Source organism: Mastomys coucha, unplaced genomic scaffold, assembly GCF_008632895.1.
Source record: "Mastomys coucha isolate ucsf_1 unplaced genomic scaffold, UCSF_Mcou_1 pScaffold21, whole genome shotgun sequence".
In the NCBI taxonomy this organism is placed as follows: domain Eukaryota; kingdom Metazoa; phylum Chordata; class Mammalia; order Rodentia; family Muridae; genus Mastomys; species Mastomys coucha.
In genome coordinates this window covers 90,251,011-90,265,677 of record NW_022196904.1, presented here as the reverse complement: position 1 = coordinate 90,265,677, position 14,667 = coordinate 90,251,011, and positions in this window count along the sequence as shown.

Genomic DNA, 14,667 nt, shown 5'->3' with positions numbered 1-14,667 from the left:
CCAAGCACTGGGATTAAAGGCGTGCGCCACCACTGCCTGGCTAAATAATTTTTACTACAAATACATCGAAAATTTTGCTAAATCTGAAAAGCTTGCATCTAAGGAACTGCCGCCCGCATTGCCCACCTTACAGTGCCACACCATCACACAGGAATTTCCATAGACCTCAGGTACCTACTATGTCAGTTGTTATGTACAAGTAACAGTGTGCACACCTAACAGTGGTGCACAGGCACATCCTACACATGTGAGAAGGTACCAGGCTCAGTGGAGAACTAGACTCATCCTGTCTCAGCTCCACAACAACCTTAGGATGATGGCTAGGCATGGACCGAGGGTTCTTTGACAGCAAGGAAAATAAACCAATAAGAGTCAGAATCTACAATTGGTGCCTCAACTTGAGGTCCCCGGGATAAGGGAAGTCAGGCTAGGATCACACTCATAGTATCACCCTGACCACTCCCCAGAGGCCTCTCTAGTTCTACATGCTCAGGGCCCTCAGAGTCCACCCACCTTTGAGATTTAAAAAAAAAAAAAAATGGAGTTGGGTGGACTGTGAGGAGGGCCACAGTTCCAGAGACCCCAGGGGTTATTGCCCACCCTGGCAGAAGAAGGCCTAGACAATCTCCTTGACATCCTTCACCATGCAGCCTTAGCACAGAGCCCAGGGGGGAGTCAGCAGAAGGATCCAGTGCCTTTAATAGGAAATTCAAGGGCTTCTGGAAAGCTACATCGACCCAACTATCAATCAAACTGAGTTCCTACAGACGTTGGGACTTTGCCAGCAGGGCCCCAGCAACACCGGGTGTGGTGGCCATCCACACTCCAGGATCATTTCTGAGGTAGGAGGGTGGGGAAGCATTGCCTTGGTTCTGAGTCCTCTTATCTCAAGACAGCTCCCAAAGACTGAGGCAGGAGACCCGAAAGAGGGACCTGTCCACTATCAAGTCCTTCACTGAGGGAATAGATTTCTCTCTCCTCAGAGCCTGGGCATGCCTTGAGCAACAGAAACCTACAAAGCTTAGAAGGGCAGCCCTCAGAATCCAGGGCACAGGAACTAGAGGACAGATTGGGAATGACCTGCAGGTAGAAGTACCCACATTAGCAGTTCAGGATAGTGGCTCAGGCAAGGAAGCCAGCCTGTCTGGGTCAGGACCTCAATACTCCATGCTAGGATCTAAAACAGTTTACTTCACTTTAGTCTGTCTAGACAGCCTTGCTTCTAAGAGTGTAGACTGATGAGGTTTACATTATTACAGCTGAGCAAGTCGCTGAGCAGGGAGTGCTAAGCTTAGGGCCCTGACCACAGTGAATTCTCACTAAGTGCACACTGGGTGATAGCATATTGTCCACCTCCCTCCAGCCTTATGTTCACACAGCACCCGCCAGCTGGGCACAGGGAGCTCAAGCTACCTATCTACTCCAGGGCAGAGAAGGCTATTTCTCTGGCTGAGTGAAGGGCTGGTGAGGGTGAGCCTCTTTGGAGTCTCTACTGTGAGAACGGGGTTCTAGGTTAAGCTTCATTCTGGGATCATACATCTAGTCCTGGAACAGCCCTATAGTAGGCTTGGTTGCCTGGGGGACTCTTCCTGCCCCAAGTCTGTGGAGTCCTGGGTCAGTGGGCATCTCCACATCTTCCCTGGAGGAGGCTGCCTCCTTCAGCACCTTCTAAATTTAGGATTTGGTTCTGTGACTCATTTCTGAATCTGCTTGGCTCCCTCCTCCAGGAGTGTGCTCCCATGGTATTTTTATCCTCCACTGCTGCAGACTGAGGAATACACAGGCCCCAAAAACCCCACAGAAATCCCTAGCTTAAGAAGGATTCCCTGCTCCCATTTGCTTGAGTTGCTCTGGGCGCCTCTCTGACCAGATCCTATACTCCAGTCCCACTTCTGTCTTGCCAGCTTTCTCTAACCCCAACCAGGGCCACTGATTTGGCTGTGTGGTCATCTTGGGGGCTCTCTCCCAGGGGAGAAGAGATGGAACCAAGTCCTGCCCCCTCCCATCTGGCTTCTAGACAGAGCCCACACCTGAAGGCAGGAAATCTGCTTCTTCACCAGACTCCCTCCCGTTGGCCTTACCGAACTTTCCTTCCCTACCTCTAAATAAGGAGTTTGAACCACATCATTACTTATAAAAGCTTGAAGCAAAGTTGAAATTATCACTGGGCCAGGCCTCTACCCATCTTCAAACAGGGTGAGCCAGGGATGAAGTTTCTAATGTCTCATGGCTCCTGTCTGCCTACCTCCTCCCTACTCTCTGGCCCCAAAGCCTGCTCCATTCCCAGGAAACACAGGCCAAGAACTGAGACTTCTGTCCCGCAGAGAGGAAGACCTCTGACTTCTACATGTAGAAGGACCTGGCGTGAGCCCAGGGTCTGGTTCCTGTATAGTCAGAAATATAATATTCATCATGTGACAAGAATCCCCTTAACTCTGGGCCTTGGGATGTGGGCAGAGCAAGTGCACTCTCTGGTGTCAACACTCCAGACATCTCTTTCCCTGGGACAGAAGAAGACACAAGGGCCTGAGCCCCCATTTTACTTCTGGAAATGTTACCCCCACTCCAGAGGCATGTTGTAAAGGTTTGGAGATGAACAAACACAGGGCTGCTGTCTGGCTGGAGAATACCATCTATAGCTTGCCACAACCTGTTTTCCCTGGAAGCAGTGATAACCAGCACTTATTATTTACCACATGCCTAGTGCTGTTCTTTGTATAAACAGGTTATAACTCACTTAATTTATAGTTCACCACTCCCCCCCCAGACAGCCCTGGATAGGATAATGCTTGCCACCTTCACTTTAGAGACAACTGGAGACATGAAAAGGGGGCAGTGACTTATCCAGGGTCACAGTATTGACACCGTGAGAGTTAATGAAAACCTGGGACTGACTACCTGCCTGGTTCCCAATTGGTTCTGAGAATGCTCTTCCCAGAGCATATATTAGATTCTCCATAAATGATTGATGAAGATGTTTGATCACTGCCATGTAATGGAAAGATCTCCATCCTAGTCCAATTCTGTCCCAACTCATGTGTGTCCTTAAGCGAGTCCCTTCCTAAGGCTGGTGTGGAGGCACATGCTTACACAGAACTCTGGAGCTCAGGAAGGAAGAAATACTTCAGGTCTGAAGCCAGTCTAGGCTACATAATAAAACACCGTCTCAAAAAAGAAATCCAGGGATGGGGCTGGCGAGATGGCTCAGCGGGTAAGAGCACTGACTGCTCTTCCGAAGGTCCTGAGTTCAGATCCCAGAAACCACTTGGTGGCGAGATCTGACGCTCTCTTCTGGTGCATCTGAAGACAGCTACAGTGAATTGGGCCGGAGCGAGCAGGGGCCAGAGCGAGTGGGGCCGGCAGAGGTCCTGAGTTCAATTCTCAGCAGCCACACTCATGATGGCTCATGGCCATCTGTACAGCTACAGTGAACTCATACACATAAAATAAATAAAGCTTTAAAAGAAAGAAAGAAAGAAATCCAGGTATGGTGGTGACACATGCCTTTGATCCCAGCAATTGGAAAGCAAAGGCAGTTGGATCTGAGTACAAGGCCAGCCTGGTCTACAGAGTGAGTTCTAGGACAGCCAGGGAAACCCACAGTACACAAAGAAACCCTGTCTTGAAAAGCCAAACAAACAAACAAAAAGTCAAAACAAAATAGAAATAGGGGGTGGGGAGAAGGAAGGAGACAGAGAGACAGAGAAAGACACACACACACAGAGAGAGAGAGAGAGAGAGAGAGGATAATCTCCAACCCCCTCATGCTTTTTTGAGGGGGTCTTATGTATTGTATACCAGGCAGTTCTCAAACTTGCTGTGTAGCTGAGGATGACCTTGGATTTCTGATCATTCTGTCTCTACCTCCTGAGTACTGGGATTATGAAAATGTGGCACCATATTCAGTTTATGGGGACTGAATCAAGGGCTTTGTGCATATTAGGCAAGTATTCTACCAATTGAGCTGCATTCCCAGCCTTCCATTTTCTTTAGCTTTAGTTTCTTGGCTGAAAAACAAAACAATAAGTGGGGGCCAAAGGATTAGATACTTGGAGGTGAGACAGATCTTGGATTTCTATTTCTACATGTATCCACCTTTCCTGAGTTACCCAAGGAGATCCCATAAGCATCCGGACCTCAGTGACTCGCAGCCTTTTCCCTCATCTGTCTATCCTCAGAGCCTCGGAGAACGCTCCAGAAACAGATGCATAAAGCTTCCTGCTGCAAGGTAGAGAGACATAGAAAAGTGTACTTCCCTTGTAGACAGCTGCTTGAGCATGTGTGTGCCATGTGTGTCCATGGTGCCACCTTATTTCTCTACATGTTCCAGAGGCTCTTAAAACCTCATTTCATTGTGTAGTATTTCCTCCCATCATGCCGGCCAGCTCTGCTACCACTTCTAGTTGCTGCTGGCCCCAACTAAAGTGATCAGAGCACCGTATACCCCAGCTCAGGGGCCCTTCCCATTCCTGTCCATTCAGAGTCCTTTTCCCTTAGTGATGCTCCTCATCTGCCATACTTGGGGTACTTGAGAAGCAGGGTTTACACAGCTCTAGCTACACCAGTGGTTCTCACCTTTCCTAATGTTGCGACCCTTTAACATGGTTCCTCATATTGTGGTGAACCCCCAACCATAAAATTATTCCATTGCTACTTCAGAACTATAATTGTGCTACTGGTATGAATCGTAATATAAATATCTGATATGCAGGATATCTGATATGTGACCCCAATGGAGTCACACCCCACGTGTTGAGAACCGACGATCTATACTGTTCTTGTTTTTCTTGGATGTTCGGATCATCCTTTGCTTCCTGAGACTGTTGGCCAACTCTGAGTAGCCGGCTAGGCCTTCCTCATCATGCCTAGTTGGGTCAGAAGCAGAATAGTGACTCACCTTTCTGGAACAAGTGGGTTTACTAAATATACATCCAACAAAGCTAGTCTTTGCGGTGTGAAGAAGAGCTCCAGGACCAAAGGCAAAAAGGCTGGGCTCTAGCCCCAGCTCACATAGTGACTTGGGCTAGCCCTGGGCCTGTTTGGTGCTTTCAGGTTTGCAATTTGAAAAAAAAAAAAAAAAAGAGGAAATGGGTCTTTCAGCCTGCAATCTAACTGCAATAATCTTCTGCCTTTACAGACTGCTTGAGAGTTTCATTTTCATCCTTGGATCTCATTTGATCCTTCCAACAAGCTGATTCCATCTATAAATGAGAAAGCTTAGGTTCCTAAGGAAGCAATTTACACAAGTCACACAGCAAGCCAAAAGTGGAGGCTGGACTATAGCTCTGGAATCCTACTCTGGTCCTTTATTCTCTTCTTAAAGTCCGGTGTGAGGGTCAAGGCAACGAGGGAGCTGTGATTTAAAAACAATAAAAGGTTCACGGAAAGATGAGCGGACAGTTCCGTTACTACACGTTACTGTTATCTTTGCTCAGGCGCCCCCGCGCGTCCAACGTGAGGACCTCATCGCGCAGGCGCCTTTTTGTGTTTACGGAGACTGCGAGGCTCGCATTTGCGCGTGCGCATTCCTTCGAGCACGCCCGGAGCTCCCGATGGACTAGTAGCTGCCTGGGAGCCCCCTAGTGGCTGTGGCCAGTCTGCCACTGCGGCCCCCTAGGGTTTCCCTCTGGTGTAGGCGTCTCCACAGCCTCAGAGCAGCAAGGGGCAGGGAGGCCGCCGCCCCATGAAGCCTATTTGACCACTTACAGTGGCCGCACCAAACGCAGAGGGGCGGAGGGCAGAAGCTTGCGCGCTGTGCTTCGCCTAAGTAAAAACTACATTTCCGGAAAGTCGGAGAGTGGGGTCGCAGAAGGGCATATTGGGAGTTGGAGTTTGGAGACAGAGGAGGTCTTCTGCAGCGGGTCTAGGCAGTGAGGAGGTGGAGCCTGGGCTCTAAACCAGGGCTGGTTGGTTCTAAGGACGCATAAATCACACAGTAACTAGCTTGTATCTTAGAAAGAACACTAAGTTATCTGCAATTGCCCCACCGCTGGTCAGCACTTAGATCACCATTGGCTTGGACCTTCTGTCCTGCTGTCAAATCCAAACCGCGTGCATGCGTGTGCGTGTGCGTGTGCGTGTGCGTGTGTGTGTGTGTGTGTGTGTGTGTGTGTGTGTTCGTGTCCCAAGTGCTGCGATTACAGGTCTGTGCCAGTATGCCCAGCTTAATAAAGAAGAGCTTTGTGCAATGATGAAAATGTTCACTACCTTCACAGTCCAATGCCTCTGCCACTAATGTGTGACTACTTGACATATGGCTAAATGCCAAGTAAGAATTAAAAATTTAAGGCGGCCTTAGTGTCCTAGAAGTTGGAGAGGCAGGACATACGTGAGTCTGAGTTCAAACTGGGCTCCATAGTAGAACCTCAGTGGTAAAGTGTTTGCCTAGCAGACACAAGACCCTGGATTTGATACAAATGACATGTACCACTCTAATTGAATGCCATTTTAAATGAAACTAGTTTTAAATAATGCAAATGGCTACTTTGTGGCTAGGACTTTGTTGGACGGTTCCATAAATTAAATCTGTTGTTGTCTTCAACATAATGGTCTCACCTTGCTTTGTGAGGCTCATGGTTCAGTTTCTTCCTGCCCACTCACTTCCTTCTTCCTCCATTGTTTGTCCCTTGCAACCTAAAAATTAGGTTGGATTGTAAAAATCTTCCCTACTGTTCATTAGGCTAGAATAACAGGCGCAGAAAAAGCCAGCTGTAAAATTAACAGGAAATAATATTTTCCCAAGGACATACTGCAGCTATAAAAATTTTATAATGACCTCCCGCTTTGAGTAACAATTTATTTCTTACCAGCCCAGCAGGCTTGTTTTCTGAAATGGTAGGCTATCTGGAATTCTGCTATTGGAAATGATATGAACAAAATGGAGAGTCTTGCCTTCCGGATTTGAGCCACTGAGTGGACTTCGGTACAGAGATCCACACACAGACCTTCTGAATGTACTACATCAGTACAACCTTCCTAATGCTACAATCTTTTAATACACTTCCTCATGTTGTGGTGACCCCCAAACAAAAATTATTTTCATTGCTACTTTGTAACTGTAATTTTGCTACTGTTATGAATTGTAACGTACCTATCTATGTTTTCTGATGGTCTTAGGTGGTCCCTCTGAAAGGGTTGTGTGATCCTTAAGAGGGTTGCAACCCACAGGTTAAAAAACACTATGTTGCCGAGCAGTGGTGGCGCACACCTTTAATCCCAGTACTTGGGAGGCAGAGGCAGGTAGATTTCTGAGTTTGAGGACAGCCTGGTCTACAGAGTGAGTTCCAGGGCAGCAAGGGACTGTCCTGGAGAAACCTGTCTTGAAAAACAAAACAAAAAACAAAAAAACAAAAACAAAAACAAGAAAACGCTATGTTATGTCTATCTTAGTTTTATTGTTTTCAAAGAAGCAAGATTCTGAGTCTACTTGGCAGTGCAGACTTGATGAGCCTTTCAAACTGTCTTCCTTAAAGCTCACTGGACTACCAGACTCAGTTGGGGGAGACTGGGATAGGTGACTGGGGTTACTGGGCTATGCAGCCAAAAACATGGAGTGTGCTGTCCATTGTGCCAGAGCTGCCTGATGCTTTGAATCAAAATTCCAGAAGTTAAAAAAAAAAAGCCAAAGTTATGTTAAACATTCATTCTAACAAGTTGACTAACTGATAAAAATGTAAATGATCCTGGATGGGTGGAATGTTGCAGGTCTAGAGTTAAATTATCTTGAACTACCTTTAACCCTTTAAATAGCCATTTATTGCCCACATTCGCACTTGATATGACACCCTTGTGGGTATCAGGTAAAGTCCTTTTTGGAATGAATAAACATATGCCTAGCTTTCACCATCAGCCAAGAAGTGCTGTCAGATAGCCTGAGGCCTGTAGCAGGTATTGCTCTATGTAACCTGCCCACCTGATATTTCTACTAATACATCCGAACAGTCAGTGTCTTGGTTTGTCATTTTGTTCTGCTAGGAAAATTTCGTAGTCAATTACTTTGGAACATAGTATTTGGGGTAACCTTCTCTGTGTTCTCTGGGCCATTACACTCATATTTGGCTCCAGGATAAACTCTCTCTTAGTTGCTTTGAGGTGAGATCCGTGGTTTTTGTGTTGCTGTTGTGCCGATGGTGGGCAACATGCCAATGTGCACTGCAGCAGGCATGTGCAGTGTGCTGCAGACACTCGTCAGCCACTTTCTGGGGTTTTTGGCAGAGCCACTGTAGCAGCCCACTCCATTATGTAACTGGTCCCTGGGTCCTGAGCTCTTCCAAGGGCTCATTGCTGTCCTCTGGGTTGTGCCTTTCTTTGGTTTTTCAGATTGATTTTATCCCCAGGGTAGAAAGTGAAAAGAGTATGACCAAGGCCTGTGATGAGAACTCCATCTCATCATGTGTTTCTTCTCAAGTGTGGTCCCTGTGAGCTAAACCGTGTATTTTGGTTTGAGTGTGTCCTACATACAGTGCTGTTGGTCTACATCAAGATCTTCCTGATGGGCCACAGGCAGCTTCAGCACACCAAGCTAGTGACCATTCGAGAGCCACCTTCCGGGGGAAGATCTGTGGGGCTAAGTCATTGAGGGTGACTGTGGGGGTCATGTTCTTCACTAGGTACTAGTGAATGCCATCAGTTTTGTCCAACCCTCACCTCCTTTTCAGCCAGTTCAGGCTAAGGACAAATGTGGCAGGCAATGAACATAGCCATTCTCTTGTCACATGCCAATGCAATGGCCAGCTCCCCAGTTTGTGCCTGCTTGGATGGGGATTGCTGCTATTTTACAGAATCACCTATAAGCATACGCCAGATGAATGTCAGAAGCAGGATTGGAGAGATGGACAGGATGTGACACAGCCTTCTCTCAGTGTGGCCTATGACCTCAGCTGTGGTCTCCTCCAGAAGGCACAAACCCACAATAAATGAAAAGACAAGGCATACGTGGCTGATACACACTGTGAACCATCAGCTACTTTTCCTATTGACATGATTAAACACCCCAAAGAGCAACAAAGGGGAGAAAGTGTTTATTTCGACTTAGAGTTTGAGGATATGATCCATGATGGCAGGGAAATACTGCAGAGAGAAGTGTGAGGCTGGGGGCACAAGCAAGGAAACAGAGAGTAATGAATGCTTGTGTCTAGTTCACTTTCTCTTTATTCAGTCAGTGACCCCAGCCCATAGAAGTACTGCTCGTGTTAGGTGGCTCTGCCCACCTCAGTTAACCTAATCCAGATCATCTCTTACAAACAGGCCCAGGGACTTGTTTTCCTGGTGATTCTAAATCCTGTCAAGTTAGCATTGGTGATAAAAGGTCAGTTTACCTCAGAGAGCATGTGGCTCTGTTTGTTCCTCCCGGGAGATGCACATAGCAAGCTGATTGGTATGCATGATAAGAAGGCTCCAAGAGTTGTGCAGTATTTTAATGGTTCTGTGTAGCTTTTCTTGCTATGGGGATGATGTTGACAGCCTGAATGGATTCTGAAAGACTGTTTTTTTCTTCTTCTAAGAATCTGCATTTTTTTTGTTTGTTTGTTTGTTTTTCAAGACAGGGTTTCTCTGTATAGCCCTGGCTGTCCTGTAACTCACTCTGTAGTAGACCTGGCTGGCCTCGAACTCAGAAATCTGCCCGTCTCTGCCTCCCAAGTACTGCGATTAAAGGCATGCGCCACCACTGCCCGGCAAATCTGCATCTTTTATGGTAGAAAATGAAAGTATTTTACTGTGAAACACTATAAAGGATTATAATGCAAATATTTTGAAACCTAGAAGCAATGGGAAAAAAGTTGGTTATATTAAAAATGTGCACTTGCTCTTAGGAGGGTAGCCTGGGAAAGTATTAATTCTTCATCAAGAAATTGATGGCCAGGCGTGGTGGTGCACGCCTTTAATCCCAGCACTTGGGAGGCAGAGGCAGGCGGATTTCTGAGTTTGAGGCAAGCCTGGTCTACAGAGTGAACTCCAGGACAGCCAGGGATATACAGAGAAACCCCTGTCTTGAAAAACCAAAAAAAAAAAAAAAGAAAAAGAAAAAGAAAAGAAATTGATGTGTTGTCTGGTTTTTGAAGATAATCCCACTCTGGCCTGGAATTCACGATGTAGCTGAGGATGACCTTGAATTTATGATCCTCCTGCCTCTACCTCTCAAGGTATATACCTACCGGCATGTGTTAGCACTCACAGCTTGGGTTTTGTTTTGTTTTGTTTTGAGGCTGAGTCTCACTCTAGTTGACTGGAACCCATTATGTAGACCAGGCTGGCCTCGAATTCAGAGATTCTCCAGAAAAGTGTCTTTCATAATGGATACAAGCATTGTCCTTTTGTTTATTGTGGGTTTGTAGTCTCCTGGAAGAGGCCACTGCTAAAGTCATAGGCCACACTGAGAGCATATCCACCTGTCTTGGACTTGAATTAAAGGCATATGTTACAATGCCAAGCACCTCAACTTTAAAAAAATATTTATTTTTGTTGTATGTGTTTAGGTATACCATGAATGAGCTTCAGGAAGCAAGAAGAGGGTATCAGATCCCCTGGAACTGGAATTACAGGTCTTGTGAACCATCAAGTATGTGTGCTGGGAATCAAATCCTGGCCCCAACACCACCCCCACCTTTTCTTTCTTTCTTTCTTCCTTCCTTCCTTCCTTCCTTTCTTTCTTTCTTTCTTTCTTTATTTCTTTCTTTCTTTATTTATTTATTTATTTTTGGTTTTTCGAGACAGGGTTTCTCTGTGTAGCCCTGGCTGTCCTGGAACTTACTCTGTAGACCAGGCTGGCCTCGAACTCAGAAATCCGCCTGCCTCTGCCTCTCAAGTGCTGGGATTAAAAGCGTGTGCCACCACCACCTGGCTTATTTTTTTAAAATATTAAAAAAAAATGGTTTCATTATGTGGCGCTGGCTGCTCTTGAATTTGTGACCCCTCTGGCTCCCAAGTGCTGCAAGAACAGAAGTGGGTGTAATACCATGTCTAGCAGTTAACTTCATTAGACAATGGTTTTTGCTTTGAACTGGGGTCTTGCTATGTAGCCCAGGCTGGTCTTTCACTTTGTAGACTAGACTAGCCTCTATCATGTGATAATTCTCTTACTTCTGCTGTATAAATGCTGGGGTTATAGGCAAGTGCCATCACAGGGACTTAGATCTGTGTGACTGGGCTAGGACAACCTAAAACATTGGCATCAACTAGGTTATGTTTTGGTTCATTGCTTCTGCACATTCTCTTTGGAAGACCTTATTCACTTCCATCCATCTGTGTAAGACTCTCAGGTCCCAGACTCAAGCCGTTCTCCAAGACTGAGGACATCTTCTTCAGCTCTACCCACAAATTCTTCTGTGTTTTCAGAACTCTTTTTGGCTGACCTTTTTTTTTGGTTGGAGGAAGACCGATATTCATGGGTACTGACCACCTCTGGCTATGGATGGGTAGCACACACCCCTCATCACTAACAGGTAGCTTTTCACCGGTGTACTCAAACTGTAGTACTCAGATAATCTGATCAATGTCGTAAGACCTAGAAAGTTGCCAAGACTGTGGTAGAGAAGGTGGAAACGCTCTGACGTGTTTCTTGTCTCCACCCCATCCCTTCCACAGAGAGTTGAGCTTCAAAGAAAAGGTCTCACATCCCTCTTCTTACATTGATCTCCCATGGAGTCTCCCTTGAAGTCCATTCAGTGTCTCCACCTTATCCAGTCCCCAAATGTTCTGTGTGTGTGTTCCTGGGAATCTGACCCAGAGTGTTGGACATACCAGGCTTACATTCTACCTCTGAGCTGTATTCCCCGCCTCAACTCCTTACCCTTCAGGTACTTTGGAAGCTGCGCAGACATCTGCCTTCTCGGAGCCTAGAGGTTTTCCTCAGGGGCCCTTTTGAAAGTTCTGCGGAGTGGCAAGGAGTGTGTAGTTGGGGGAGAGGATGAGTAGGGATGGCAGCTTTGTTTTGACTCCTGTTTTCCTCTTGCTTCAGATCAAAGCCACGGTCTTGTGCATGCTAGGCAGGTGCTCTGCCCCAGCTCTCTCTAACACTTCTTTAAACCAAATACACTCAAACAATATAAGAGTTCAACTTACTTGTCAAGCACTCTCTTGCCACTTCATCTCACTCCACTGCTACTGTATTTCATTGGAGCAGATCCATATTCCTTGTATTCATCTAGTCTTGACCCAGTTTTTACAGTAATATGGGCTCACCTTCCTCTTTCTTATCCATTTTATAGCATTAGCCACTATGGAATGATGTTGAAATTTCAAGTTTATCCCCATGGAGGGAAGAGACAAGAAGTTTCTGTTCATTCCATTTTAACAGTCTTCCTTTTAAAGGACTGATCAATCCTGGGCGCACACACTGTTCTAGGGTGTGAATGTAGACATCACCCTAAAGTTATGTTGGAGTCCATTACTCAACAAGAGTATTAAGAGCTGGTGACATTTAGAGAGTAAGTCATGTGGGTTCCAGCCTCATAGGTGGAACTAGTGCCACTGTATGAGAGATTTGAGGCCAGACTGTGCAGCATATATTATTCCAGATCTGGGGAGGTGTGGGCAATTTGAGGCCAGTTTATCTCTGAGGGTAAAAGGGGGTTGGGTCAGGATATAACTCAGTGGTAAAGTGCAGGGATTAAAGACAAGTGCCATGGCTGCCCGACTTTGAAATAAAAATTTAAGAGGGTGGCCCATTAGTCAGCTTCTCTACACCCCAGCGGATGACTCCACAGCCATTCACACCGAGGGAACACTAACTGGATGCAGTGGGCTAAAAAAATTTTTTTCAAGATAAATAAATAAAAACTTAAGAGAGATGGAAGTATGTCACCACACTCTTTGAATCCTCTACCATTCAAAGATGACAAAATTATTTTTAAAACTTGGAGCAGCGTTTTGTGAGTCCAAAAGGCATTAGGTGTGCTGAAAAGATGGCTCAGTGTTTAAGAGCAGGTAATAATGTCTGAGGCACTAGCTGAGGACATGAGTCAGTTTCCTGGCACCCACATTGGTAGTAAGACTGGCTGTAACTTTAATTCCAGGGGTTCTGATGTCTCTAGACTTCGTAGGCACCTGCACTCATGTGCACAGACTCACACACACATATACTTAATCATACTTACATATGATTAAGAAGTCTTTTAAAATTATTAGGAAACCTGCCCCAAAATGACTTCCTACTTAAAGATTCAGCACACTGTGTAGGATGGGGGTGGGGATGGACAGGCAGGCTATTGTCACAGAAAAGCCTTAGCTCTGTGCAGGCCCCAGGAAGTGCTTCTGGATTTGATGTGTGAGCAGAGACTTCCAGTAGGAATACTGGGCACAGTACAGTACAAAGGCAGGGAGTATCCAACACAGACACTTGGGGAACTAAGGCCAGTTTGTAGTGTTTTGAGACAGGGTCTTGTTATGTAACCCAAGCTGGCTTGGAACTCACTATGTATCCCAGGCTGGCATTAGTGCTGAGATTACAGTCATGGGGCATCATGTTCAGCTTCACTGTGACTTCAACATACAACAGATACACACTCCCCTGGGGTGTCACTTGCCTTAACTGTTTTCCAAGTTCTGAAACAGGCACCCATCTGTATCTCAAGGCTTGTCACCTCCAGGGCCTGAAGGGCTGCCTGATATCCCCCTCTCCTCAGTTTATTTCCTAGGGATAACCAGGACTGCCTTCACTAACTGAGGACAGGGCCTGCTGAACCTTCCTCAGTATGTCACATTGTAAGGCTGAACCCACTGAATCTCTCCTGTCATTCTTTACCAAGCCTGAATCTGCAGAATTCTTTGTTAGAGACAATTTCATTACAATTCCCTGTGAGCCCAGATTCACTGGCAAATGTACTCACAAGACATGTCAGTGTTGTCCAAGAGAGGCAGCAGATAGGCCCTGAGTTGGAACACTGGGTTGGTTGCTGGCTACCTCGGATACCTACTACATATAGCTGCTAACTGGGAAGCCTCTTCTCTCCTCTGAGCCTGGGGTTTTCCGGATAAACGGAGTCTTTTCTTAGAGCCCTAGATTTTGCTTCCAACTGGACCTCTAAATCTTGCTTTTCCCACGGACAGTTCGGCTTCCTGTTCTAACGACTCTGAAGCGCAGGTCCTTGAATCTAGGCCCTTGAGCAGGTTTAGCAAGAACACTATTGCTGAGGTACTCCCACCATCCACCTGCATTGATAATTTTCGTGTCATCAGACCTGTTCATTTGTTCTTTCCAGGGCTTAAGAGTCTTTTTGTTTCCGCTCCCTCTGGGTAACCAACCGTCTTAGCTGATTCCTCAGAAACCCCGACTCAACTGTCACCATGTGGGTGACAGTGGGGCTCCTTCAGGCAGAAACTGCTTGTGCTTGGCGCTTGTCCCTGTACAGCCCGGGGTGGGGGTAGAGGGTGATGGCAGGGTCTCCTCTTCCGGGAACTCAGAGCGTCCTGCATCCTCAGCTTCTGACACTGGTCCAGGCGCGGGGAGGTTAAGGAAGGCGACCCCGAGGCCCCGCCCTGGACGCACCCACAGGCGTCGGGGAGGCTGAGATCCTCTCTGCTTACCCCGGGGACAGAAACGCGCTCCTTTGGGGCTGAGGGTTTTGGCCCGGCCGCCACAGCACCTGCTTTGAGATCCAGATCTCCCCGACAAAAGCGCTTGGTACAACCCGGGGATTCCCCGCCGCTGCCGCCCTGACGTCATGGAGT